This window comes from Pipra filicauda, unplaced genomic scaffold (genome assembly GCF_003945595.2).
Source record: "Pipra filicauda isolate LSUMZ 115617 unplaced genomic scaffold, ASM394559v2 scaffold44_size3831614_pilon, whole genome shotgun sequence".
Classification (NCBI taxonomy): domain Eukaryota; kingdom Metazoa; phylum Chordata; class Aves; order Passeriformes; family Pipridae; genus Pipra; species Pipra filicauda.
The window spans coordinates 1,745,513-1,758,515 of NW_024104587.1; the positions used below are offsets into that span (position 1 = coordinate 1,745,513).

At 41.3% G+C, this 13,003-nt stretch overlaps 1 protein-coding gene across 6 annotated transcripts in view; it reads left to right on the plus strand.

Annotated features, from left to right (window-relative positions):
• The first annotated feature begins 786 nt into the window (after positions 1-786).
• CHD2 (chromodomain helicase DNA binding protein 2) overlaps positions 787-13,003 on the plus strand; it is a 69,839-nt gene continuing 57,622 nt past the window's right edge. For 2 of the 6 annotated variants that reach the window (XM_039385932.1, XM_027719864.2), the window contains exons 1-4: positions 787-1,175; positions 3,804-3,874; positions 4,601-4,686; positions 8,733-8,793. The gene's annotated coding sequence lies outside the window, so the exon portion shown is untranslated. Of the gene's footprint in view, positions 1,176-1,267; positions 1,722-1,908; positions 2,117-3,803; positions 3,875-4,600; positions 4,687-8,732; positions 8,794-13,003 lie in introns of those variants that run through there. The other 4 variants (XM_039385934.1, XM_039385935.1, XM_039385936.1 and 1 more) reach the window with 4 other exon arrangements.

Below are 13,003 nucleotides of genomic sequence, written 5' to 3' on the forward strand. Positions count from 1 at the left end.
CCTGGTGAGGTTGGCACGACAGACAGTTTCTATGGTGTTGGCTAAAAAAAGCAGGACACCTAGTTTTATTTGGGTGTCTGTGCTGTTTCTGAGCAGCGGTAACCAGGGCTGGGACTGATGTGGCAAAGGGGCGGGTGCGGGGTTGTTGTAGCTCCGTCCCTCAGGAGCTGAGGGTGCACAACACAGGGTGTGTACCCGGATCAGAGTAGAGGGGTTTGTGGCCCCGATCTCTGTGGTGAGCCTGGAGGGCGAGCTGCCCCTGGGCCAGGCCACGTCAAGGGCTGACGAGAACAGAGGTGTTGTTTGTGGAATGGCAGCAAGCGGGGCCGCGACATGCGGGGCGCCAGCAGCCGCCTCAGGGGGGGGTGAACCACGCTGTGTATCAGTGCAGGCAGGCGAGGGTATGAAGAGATGTCTGGAGAAGGGTCTGCCAGAGAAGGCGGCGCTCGGACCGAGCGGGGTCAGGGCTGGGCTGGGGCGGGCGGAGGTGGGCTCGGCCCGGCCAGGTGGGACTGGGAGGGGGCAGCGCCGACTCCCGCTCCCGCTCCCGCCTCCCCCTGAGGGGCGGTGGCTGCGGCCGCGCGCGGGGTGGCGGTGGCAGCCAATGCGGAGCGGCCGAGGCGGGAAACGCGGGCCAATAGGAGGCCGCGGCCGCGGCGCGCGCGCGCAGCCGGGGGCGGGGCGAAGCGGAGCGGCGCGCGGGGAGGGGCGGGGCGCGCGCGCGGGGCCGCCCCGTCCCCGCCGCAGTGAGGAGCGAGCGGGCGGCCATGTTGTGCGGGGGGAGGGGAGGAAGGAGTTGAGAGGAGACGGCGGAGGCTCCCTCACACACACGGCACAAGATGGCCGGGGAGCAGCCGCGGCTCCCGCACGGCTCCCGGGCGCGCTCCCCGCCGCTCGCTCCGGGGACACCCGGCCGGCGCCCCGGGTGCCGCGCTCGAGGGCCAAGTTGGGCCCGGCACTCTGGGGGCTCCGGGGCTGCGGAGGGCGGCGAGCGGGGCTGCCGAGAGGAGCTGCGACGGGCAGGCAGTAATGGCGCCGGGGCTGCGGAGCGCTGCTCGCGCCGCTCCCTCGTCGGGCGGGCGCGGGGCCGCCCTTGGCCGCGGGAAGGGCGAGCAGGGGAGCAGCGCCCTGTCCTCGGGGCCCCCGGTGTCGGCCAGCGGGCTGCTCTTCGCCGGGTAAGTGCCGGAGTCTTCGCGCTCCTCATTGTCCTTTGTCCTTGGGAGGAAAAACAAAATGTCCTTGGAGCGGGAGGGGGAGGGGGAGCTGCCTCTCCCTGCCCCCTCCTCGCCCCCCCGCCGCTCGATGAGGGGACCCGCGGGGACTCTCGGGGACCCCCACCCGTGTCCTGCCCGCGCGGGGCTGAGGGGGGCGGCGGGACCGGGGGAGCCCCGGTGCCCCTCGGCGGCTGCGGCGCTGCCGTCCCTGCCCTGCAGCACCCGCGGGGCTCCGCACGCCCCGGCCCCGATGCAGCACCGAGGGGGCAGCGGCGGCTTTTGGGTCCCCGGTGCGGCCCCGGGCACAGGGGGGGCTGCAGAGCGGCTCCCCCAGCGCGGCGGACGAGGGGGGCATCTGCAAACCAGCCTGGAACTCCAATGCAGCAGAGGAGGGAGGGGGGAGAGGTGAAGGCTGTACGACACCATCACTTAAATGTTTAGCCCCGTGTCGGGGTAAAGAGCGTTTGTTGCCGTCGCTGCTCGGATGGGGATATGTTTTCGTAGTTGGTGAGAACAAAGACGCCATGTCCTTTTCTCTTAAAAATAAAACTTGGTGTGGTGGTTTTGTTTTTTTTTGGTTTTTTGTTGTTTTTTTTTTTTGGTGGGGTGTTGGCTTTTAACTCTTTGTAAACCAGTAAGGAAAAAAAACAGGCTGCGGATGAGACAGATTAGTACTTGGCTGAAACAATAGAGAAGAATTGACTTCACTTGAAAAACAGCAGTTCAGGTGCAGAACTTTAAAGAAAACTCTTAAGAATTACGTGCAATTTGATTTTGCAATTAAAACGGCAATACAGAAACTTAGAAGCTTGAAAAAAACAAAGCTCAGTCATGCCAAGTCTACAGTTTAAAGTTGGCAAAATACTGCGGTTTTGATTTAGACGACGCTGCGAGAAGAAAAGGTAGTTACTTAAATATGAATTACATGATGAGGAAACGGATGAGTTTGTATGTTACATGGAAAGCTTTTAAAAACGTTTCTTGGGTGTCAGGTTTGTTTTTTGTGTTCAGTTTATGCGTTTTTCAGAGACTTCACAGTCATTCTCTTTACGAAGCGTTTTTTATCGTCTTTTCGGTGCTTAATAATTTTAGAAGTTTTTAGTATTGCAAGACTTTCTAAAAATGCAAGTTTAAATGGAATGCCTGACGTTTGTTATGCGTTGGCTCGCATTCAGCAATTCCCAATTTAAGGGCAAAATTGTAATTCTGAATGTATAAAAAGTCGCTGTGGTAGAGCAAGAGATAAATATTAAGAACTTTAGTTTTAATTGGAGGTTGTGTATAGCCATGTTTGTTGGATTTCTATGGTGTACACTTGAGCAAGGTTATAAAACTCCGCGCAGGTTTTAAACATTGCAGTTGGAGGTAAATCTACATTTTTCGGTACTTCCTCTGCAAATGTGGATCCGTCATTTGAACAATACAAGTTTGCCCTTTTTTGGAAATAGAAATACAGGTTTTAGCAGCCGCTGGACTTCTTCACCTTTATGCAAAGTGTTCAGTGTCTTTATTTTAGATTTAGATTGTGGTGGTTTTATAACCCCAGCAACAGTTCTGCAGTATAGAACAGGTTCTGGCATACATAATTTGCCCTAAAGAAAGTTCTAGCTTTAGGTGGGTGTCTGCTGGATTTCTCTTTTCTTAAATATGTTAGGGGATTTTTTTTTTTAATAGCTTTGACTGGTTTCTTTTAGCAACTGAAAATAAAATAACAAGTAATTGTCGCAGAAAATAAATTCCTCCTAATTCGTAATGTGTTTTGTTGAACAGTTCTGCTTTTTTATATTTAAGGTATAGGAATTAGAATTTATATTTGGATACCTTTTAATTTAGCAATAAACATTTTTTAAAACTGTGTCCTTTACCGAATGATTCCAGACTTCTTCTTAAGTATGAAGTAGTGGTGATGATAAATATAACTGCTGTAAAATAAAATAACATTTTTGCCTTCACAAAAGGCAAGAAAAGTTGGCTGGAGGTAGTGCAAATATAGTGTTCTTTGTGTTAAAGACCATGGTTTGGGATCTGATTAAAGGTTAAAGAAGCTGAAGGCTTTAAAACTGTATTCTGAAGGGCAAAAAAGATGCTTTTTTTGGGGAGATCAAGCAAGTCAGGTCTTAAAATTCAGAGAAGCTGATGACAGAAGCCATTTTGAAATAACTTTGCTATCACTAAAGGTTTTATTTAATTTTGCATAACCTACTTCTAAAGACTTTAATGTGAAAAAAAGTACAAGGGGTGAGAAGTATTGGGTGATAAGTTACTCAATAAAAAAATCTTAAATTTGTATTTGATCTCTAAGTCTTGCAGAATTAAAGTAATGGAAGACAGAAGAGCAGATCGCAGTTATTCATGAAAAACACAGATCATGTGTATTGTATGTCAGTCACTCTCATCTCCAGTGTGTTTTTCTTCAGCCAAGAATGTACTTTTATTTTTAGAGTTGAGTTCTAAAGATACAGTTACTGCTATCATAAGTTTTTCTTGACTTAATAATTACCTAAAGATCAATACACTTCAGGCATGTGACTTGTTCTGCTTTTCTAAAGCAAAATGCTGAAAATTTCCATACTTTTTTTTTTTTTTCAGGTAGAATGCCATGAAGAATATCTTATTTTTTGACTGACTTCAGAGGAATCGTTCATGACTTACTTTATCAGGTAAGAGTGGCTATAACTTGTAGTAGTATGTTCATTTCCTTTTTTTTTTTTATCTTGAAATTTATCTTTTTGCTGCTGTGCAGATGGGAAGGAAAAAAAATCTGATTTTTTACATGGAGGGGATCCATTTTGTAAAGTATCTGGACTTTAAGAAAGCTACCTTTTTTTTTTTTGCAGGTACAGGTAGACTGTTTTCAAATAATGTCATGTTTATTTGCTACTTCTTTATAAATTTTAGTTTACCAAGGTTATTTGTTAAGCGGATTGTCATTTGTATAATCTGTGTATATACATATGTATGTCTTGTATTTCCTTGGAAAAGGACAGTATTTTCATATAAATCCACTTCATTAAATGGTCTATTTCACCAGTGAGAACCTGCATTAAACTTTGATTGTATTTTGTACTTAATGAGTTTGTAGCATTAACGGTTGGGGATATTGTAGAACTCATATTTGACAGCAGTAACAGCAGTACCACGAGACTTCAAGTACTTGTAGAGGAGATTTTTGGGGCCTGTTTCTTGTTTTTGGGAACACAAAGGTTAAAGCTTGGCAAGGATAGAATATAGTTATTATACTGTAGGTAACACTTTTATTAATTGAAAGACACCGTACGTGTTTGCAGAAAGTTTGTCAGTCAAGAACATCAGGACTATAGGTAAGATCTGTGTGTACCTTGTTTTCAGACAAACTTGGGTTTATTTTTTCTTTTTTTTCTTTAAAGGCTCTCACTGGATATTGTTCTTCCAAAGATTCAGATGACTGGTTGGGTAAAAGACCTTGAACAAAATTCTGTACTGTTCGTGCCAGGTATGTTATACTGTGTTGTGGCTTTTTGTTTGTTTTGCGTCTTTTTTTAAAAAAATTTATGCTGGAAATAATTTTTTTCAAAATAAACATTAAATGTTTAAGCTCCAGTGTTTTACCTTGTTGAATTTATTTTCTTTCAAGCTTAGTGCATTTGAAAACTGTTAGTAAGTACTGACTACAGCAATGTTCGTGTCTCCCGCACCTTCGAAGATTTTTTTTTTTATGGTCACTCACATACAACTTTAACAACCTGCAGTGACCATGTGGACACGTAGTAAAGCCAGGCTGTGCTCTAAGAATTGCCATCTCCTAAGGACATTGTCTAACCACACTTCAGAAATGTTTTTCCTTAGTTGAAGGTATTTGTTTATTAGCTAGGGACACTCATAAGCTTTTCCTTTCCAATAAATTGTTTATACAATAAACTTAGAAATTCTCTTTTTGGTGTAAATTTGACTCTAAAAACCTAAAGCTTTACAAGGTATCTTGCTCTCTTCCTTGCAGTATAAACAAATCAGCTTTCTAATGTTTGTTATTTATTTTTACACTTTAAAATTCTGCATTTAGAGTCAGAGTAACACGTTTCCTTTGAGTCAGGCTCTCACCACTGTGTAATTAAAAGTTGGAGAGCTTGTTTGCCTCTCTGAACTGGTTCCTTTTCGCAGCTTCCCATGCTCAGGTACGTCAGTGCGTACTCAAGACCTCAAAGTATAAGGCGTCTTCGTGAAGACACCTGTATCAGGAATCCCAAAAATACTCTTGATAATTTGCTTTTTAAAATTACATAATTGATCATGATAATTAAAGAATACAGTTGTGAACCCCTACCTGAGTGCAGCTGTTTTCTTTGGCTTGGATGAAGCCTTCAGCCTGTTCATGTAAAAAATCACGGGCCAATTTTGCAAAGCTTTATAAAAATATCTCTCCAGGTTGTACTAAACCTTTATCTGCAGTGAGTCACTGCTGATGTGCAAGGCAGAATTCAAATAATATTTACAGATAATGGACATGTCCATCATCATGGATGTCCTGCAGCAAACATGGCTAATGTGCAAATGTATGTGTCAGTATGTTCTAGAACTTTGTTGTGTAACTGTCTGATGGGATCTGTGAGAACTAAGAGTTTGTGTTTAGAAGTGATCACATACCTTAAGAAAAACAGAGTATATCTGAAATCCCATGTGTATTTTCAGTTTAGAGGGTCAAAATCACAGATATTGCACAGTCTATTCCAATAAAGGCAAGACCAGTCTGATGATGATGATGAGGGGACGGAGCCTGTCAGACCCAAGACGTGTGTTCCTAATGTTATATCCCAAAATGTACAAAGGTGCAACTCTTAACTGACCTGCTCTTCAAAAAATAGCAAAATTAAATATTAAAATTAAAACCCACAGTGTCAGGAGCAGATCTTGGCTGACCTGCATGTTCCATGATAAATATGAAACTGAGCACTTCAATCTTAATCAGATCTTCAGTCTGCACCGTTCCTATGTTGTCCTGATGCTGTTTGTGCTGAATAGGTATTACAATAAAGGCAGTTTTACCTGTCTCGTGTTACTTTTCTGAGCTCTTTGGAGCTGCCTTTTCTTGTAAGAGCAATATATGTTTATCTAGCACATGACAGCTTGATCTCTACGTTAGGTAGACCTCAGTAGGTTAGATGCACAGTACTGAGACTTGAGGGAAGTTTTATCTTTATGGCTACCCTGCAGCTGCTCCTGAGGGTTGAGGGAGTCAGGAGAACCTCTCTGGTTGAGTCCCAATAACCTTTTCAGTAGAGAAAGCTGTTCCTCTGGGAAAGTTAAGTATTCTTATAGAATTGCTTTTTGTAGCTTTGACATCTTATATAGAAGAGTGTTGGTGTGGTGATACACGTAATCTTTGCCAAAAGACTAAATAATCCCAAGAGAGAATCTGATATCAGGTAATAGCTTTTGGGTGTCTGACCTCACTTTTGCTGTAAAAGGAGATACACTGTCCTGATGGTTGGAGCCAGCTCTGCCAGTCTTGGTGTGAAGGAGCCATGGACCTTTGATTCAGGGTGTGTTCTGTGTGCCAGAGGCTGTGCTGTACTTACAGCATCTGTAATTTTAAAATAAATATAAGCCACAGCTATTAGACTACCTAAAAAAACTAATTTCATATTTATTTTTAGAGAGAGGTGGAATTTTTTTAATCACATGGGCTACAACAATTACTGCAAGTAGTCTGATTAAAAGACTTTGATGTTTATTAAATATAGGAAATATAGATGTTAACCTGAAAAGTTAATTCTTTTTCAACCAAGACTTGTATTTCCAAGCTCTGTGATTTGTGGCTCTGGGCATAAACTCCAGCTTTTGTGATTAATTCTGTAGTTTGGTAATGATTGTTTTTTGGATGTTAACACTGGAAAACTCAAAAATACAGTGGTATATTTTGTAATAGTGGAAAAATAACTTCTGTGAATGAAATGTAATGTGTTATCAACATCTTGGCGGTGTTTTTACAAAATTCATTGTTTGATTCACCTGTTCACTTGCAAGTAGAGAAGTGTCACTACTGCTGAGTGGTACCATTCTGGCAAACATTAGATTGCTTTTGCAAAATGGTGCTGAGGTCAGAACACAACTCGGTCGAGTCTTTGTCATTAGAAGAAGCTGCTCTGTGGTGACAGAAGGTCATATTAAATATCCTCATTAAAGTTTCTGTGAAACTACCGTAGCTGTGTGCTCACTCTAAAGAGGAACCAACTTGAATGCAGGTGATGAATGTGTAGCTGTGCTGTGAGTTAATAAAGAAGTTGAGAGCTGTAAATTGAAAATCTTGCAATCTTTAACTGTACCTGTCTTCATATATCAGATTGTAGCTTTTAAGTGGCTTTTTTTGATGGAAATGTTACATATAGGGCAGAAGGAGATTTAAAGGGCCTAAATGAATGTATTTACCTGGTTCATTTTTATGCTTTGAATGACTGGTGGAGGCCTCTTGGATGATCAGAGTTCAGCAGCCATGTTGTGTTTCTTCTAAAATGGTGGATGGGCACTTTGCAGAAGTTCTGTGCTTCCATTTAATAACAGCTGCTGGAGCACATTTAAACACATGTTTTAAACCTTTAAATGTAACATTCCATTGTATATTCTACATGTTTATGCCAGTTTACTAATAGAATTTTTTGTCATTTCCCCTTTTTAAAGGGATCTTTTTCCATAATAATTTCAAATAAATTACATCAACAAACAAATGACAGTTCTGTTCATCACAGCTTTCTTTCTGTGCATCTGAGTAGATACCAATGGAAGAGAAGAATTTAAAGGATTGCACAGTGTGCTGTCACTGGATAGGGTCATTAATTTTTATGTATTTGAGGCTATGTTTTAATATAAGTAGATTCTGAGAGATCAGAAGAGAAGCAGTTTGCTCATACATGTCAGGAGGATAACTTTTATGGCTAATTTCACACGGTCCAAATTTACAGTAAAAAGGAAGTTCATGAGTTGTTTCAGAGTTTTAGGTCTTAGTTTAATCTTTTAACCTTTGTTTAAGATGTCTGTGATTAAAGTTTTATTGATGTAGATTGCCAGTAAGCATTTTCAAAGTCAGGGTTTCACGTTCGGACCTTGCCCATACAGGGATAATTTTGAGATACAGAGTAGATAAGTGGTTCCATATAAATGTGTTACATTATTTGCCCTTCATCCAGCTGATACTACCTCTTAGTAAAAGGGCAAGTCAGTTTGCTAAAGTTCATTTCCACTTGATGCCTGCCTGAATAAAAAAGGTTTTTTTTGTGGTAATTTCTCAAGGGATTTGTGTACAGGACTGGACCTGAATTTCTTGGGTGTTTTGCACAGGTTCTTTGATAACACATTCCCTAGTGATACTTCAAAGTTTTTTATAAAATGTCTTTTGTAGCATATGCTGTGATCTGTAATGCTTGGGTGGTTTTTTTCATTCGGAGATAGGACTTGTTTAATACTCATAGGTTAATGCTTGGTCCTTAGGATTTTTTTAATTATTTTTAATTTTAATTCAAGTGTTTTAATATCCCATTTTCCCTACAGATGTGTGGAGGAATTGATTTGCTCACTGTAAGCAAAATAGCTGCTCTTGGTTGAAGTACCGGTAAGTTGTTATTCCTAATAACATTTACTTTTTAGCTTTTTAAAAAAACCCAGTCAACCAGACAAGGCTATAATGTTTAACTGGCTGAAGCTTTTGGTTGAATACATTCTGAAGGTCGTTTGTGCGTGGCCGTGTGCACACGTGTGTTTCAGAAAGATCCTGGGATCATTCCTGCTGGGCTCTGGGAATTGGGCAATACTTGGATAGTGCTCTCCCCCTGTCTCACTGCAGAACAGCCTTCACATCTGGCTGGAGTTCTTTGGTCTCCTGTGATTTGACTCCATGATTCGTTGAGAGCTTTTCTATTGTAGGTTTGCTGGTTCAGAAGGGTTGGTGCACAGATGAGTCTCTAGAGAGGCACTACACAATTTGGGTAACAAATGGTGTGGAAAGTACAGCAGGAAGAACTTGCCTCACATGCATCTTGTTTTGTCCTTACGCTTTTGTCAGGATCAGTGAGAGTCTTTGAGCAGACAGTAACTGTCTCCTGTTCTACAGTTGTTCTCTTGCTGTTTTTCATTCACAAAGGTCTGGCTTTGCACAAAATTATATGTAATGCCAGTACAGTTTTCTGTTTGTTTGGTTTTGTTTTTTTTTTTAAATTAAACTGCTAGCTGATAGACTTCAAATCATTCCTCATATAGTCAAAACACAAAATTGGCAGGCTTGAGTAGAAAAATTAATTCAGTTCTATACTGGATGAATATGGGAACAGAATCTTTTCCAGTTTCCTTAACTAAAAGGAATTTGGTCTTGACCTTTTGTTGTCCTTGGCACATTTTTTGACTTTTCTTGGGAGTTGCCTGTGGAAAGACACAGGTCCTTTTGTCTTTCTGGCTGCTTAAAATTCAAAAACGCCTCGATTCTGCATTTTTAATTAGGGCATCCATTGCATTTTGTGTACATGGATTAACTTTTTTTGTGGGAAGCTATATTCCTGTAGCACTGTGCTTTGGAATATATGCATTTCTTTAAAAGAAGCAGTTTCTTAGAGCCAGTTCTTTCAGTCTGACACGATACGTGATTGAGCAAGGCCTTCCTTAGGCTGCACGCAGCTTGGGAAAATGTTCCGAGATGCAAATCCTCTTATTTTAGTGGATAGATGACAGTGATTTTTAGCTGTCCCATGGCTGTGCCCTCCAGCAGCCACTGCCATCTATGTGGCCTCATGTGCTGAACAGCAGCTGCTCCAAAGTCCCGTGCTTTCTTCTCATCCACTCCCATGATGTGGGGACTGATGTAGAGCTCTAGTAGAAGGGAAAAGGAGTATGTAGGGGTAAGGTGCAAACCTTGCCTAGGCCATGTTAGTGTGGCCTTGTGCTGCTTCTGGGTCTACTGCATTTTGGACCAGTTTTATCACTGAGTTCAGTCCTGAAGCAAAAAAGTGGAATTCGTGAATTGGAGGAATTCAGTTCTTAATGCATGTACCTGAGCTTAGTTTTGATGCTTTTTGGCAAGTATTTAATCTCTTCTACTACTGGGCTCTGTAAGTTTTATTGCTTTGTTCCTTCAGAAGTCTTAAACTGTTTTTCCCACTGCAGGTCTGTGTAGAACAGCGTATTTCTTGCCATGTGTCTCCTTCCAGCTATTCCTCAAAACTCTTCCTATGCTATCCACTGACGCCTTTCTAGCCCCCAGTCATCTGCTAGAATCTCTAAAACATGTGACTCATGTTCCATTTTTATATTAATCTTCATATGACTCCTAAATCTTTCTATGTGCATTTTTGTTTGTTTTCTCATTGAGTTGTAAATTAGCTGTTGTCACATCTGGTTTCTTGAGTAGGACTTTGGCCTTTCAGTTACACACCGAGTAATTCTTCCATCCTTTTCTGGTTTATAATCCTTACCTAAAGGAAGGGGGTGAATGTGAAAGCCTTGATTTCCTTCAGGAAACAGTTGTCTACAAAAGAAGTTGCTTCAAAAACCAATTGGAAAAGCATCCAAATGTGTGGATCTTAAAAGATCTAGTATTGCCCTCTCTGGTTAGCACAGATAATGTTTAGTTGAAGCACTGATTTTTATTTTCAATTTTTTTAAGAGAAGAGGGAAAATACTTGAAAACACCAGGAGCTTTACTGAAGTTGACATACTTTGCTTAATGCAGTAAAGTTTATTATTTCAAAATAACACCCAAAAAAGAGTGCATCTGTGAATAAAGTCACATCTTACTGGGAATTCCTCTCTAAATCTGAGAAACCTGGCAAACAGCCTTAGCTAAAAATACCCAAACCTACACGACTTGTGCTTTTACTGCTGTGCTTACAGAACATCTAATGGTGGTAAAAGCAGAATTAGGGCTGTCCAGAGCACTTATGTTCTGTGCAGTCTCTAACAGTAACTCATTATGGACTTTGCTGGCCAGAAAGGACACGTCTGCTCTTTCCTCCAGTGTAAAAGTTACCAGGGATGTGTCTTTGAGAATAAAACCTTGCTTTAATGAACTTTGAAATGTAGACCTTGAGGTTTGGTTTGTTCACAACCTCATTCTGTCCATTCAGCTCCTTCTGTTGGAGTGAATTCTGTTTCCAGGGGAGGTCACCTCAGTTTTTAAGTGGAAGCCTCAGATTTCACTCTGGAAAACTTGGTCAATGTGTTGGTGTCTTATGCATGGGTGTTGTATGTGTTGAATTTCAGTCTCACACCTGAGGACATGAGGTTTCAATAGACCTCAAGTGGCTGAAGCCATGGGTTTGGCCATTCATTTGGTCTTTCATTGCTGTAGTCTTTTAATAGAGCAACAGAGAATTGCAATAAAAAACTTTGTAAATTTTGTTTCACAATTGTTGCCTTGAACCTCTAGTCAAGGTTGGGAATGATTTCTCTCTCTTGACAGGGAGTGTCAGTACTCTTTGTCATTATAACATGACTGCCCAGGTCTCTGATTTTATCATGACCAAAATACTGTGCTTGGAAACCAAACCAGGAACTGGTAGATAACAGCAGCTTGAAAAATGGGCTGACGCCTCATTGATGTTACAGAAGGAATGAAAGACTCGTGACAGTTAAGAAAAAAAATTGGGCTTTTCAGTGTCTACCTCAAGTTAGGATGACTGCCTGTGTTTTAGTGGAGGAAGATGTTTTTATAACATCATTGAAACTTGTTAGTAAAATGTACCTTAATTCATAAGTAAACAACCACTGTGAAGTCTTTTAAGCGAAATGTAGATTTCAAAAGCGTAGAGGTTGCTATTAATATTTTGGCCATTCCTGTGGCATCTTTTTGATGTATGAATAACTTTGAGAACAAGAACGTGTTCGTAATTATAATACATTATCAGATCTGTTTACTGCTAATTGCTTTACAAGGTTGAGAGAAGAGTTTAAGATGAAAGTTGTGGGGTTACTTGCAAAGTTTTTGGTAACAACCAATGTAGTTGAACCTGGTAGGGAAATTTGCCCTTAAATTGGTTTTGGCAGGTCTTGTGAGTGTCTAAGGAAGAGGCCAACCCAACTGGAAAGAGCCTTTCAAGGGTGACTAATATGTAACTAAATTACCTTTTTGAGAGGTGGGGAAAGCTAATGTCGGTAATTAAATTTCCTTATGTTAAGCTTATTAAAAATATAATAATATATAAATATTAAAATTATTTTAATGGTCCTATTTGTGGGGTTTTCACTGCACTCACGTTAGTACTTCTGAGTGTTTGATTGTGACAATAGTGGACAGCTTTGTGGTTTTTTTTCCATGCTCTGATACCTTGGTCAAGGCATTAACATTAAAAATCATGCAAAATTTTAATTCATCTTCAAACACTGAAATAGATTTGAAATTAGGTTAATGAGAACAGTGGGGGAAAGAAAAAACCAAGCCCAAAACCAAAGCAACCCCAAAAACTGTTCATTCAGTTTATTGTGGGAAAAAAAATCTTCCAAAATATTTAATACCTGTCTTGACTCAGGATGAGTTGAATGCTTGAAACAGCACTTCTGTAAATTTGAATGTTCAGTTTGAGAATGTGAAGATCCTGGGGCTGAACACTCTTAGAGCTACGCATGTTTCACAGTGCAAAGGGAATTACCAGATCCCATATTCCACTTCTGTGTGCTGTAGTTTTCCATTGTATTTTAAACAAGGAAGTCTATAGAGCAACAGAAAACAGGACACATGCAAAAGTCAGACTGGGGCTTGCTGCACTGGTTGCAGTGCTCTTTGCTTCACTGTAACTGGTAATTTTGAGATGAGACTGGGGAAACTGGGATGCCAAGGC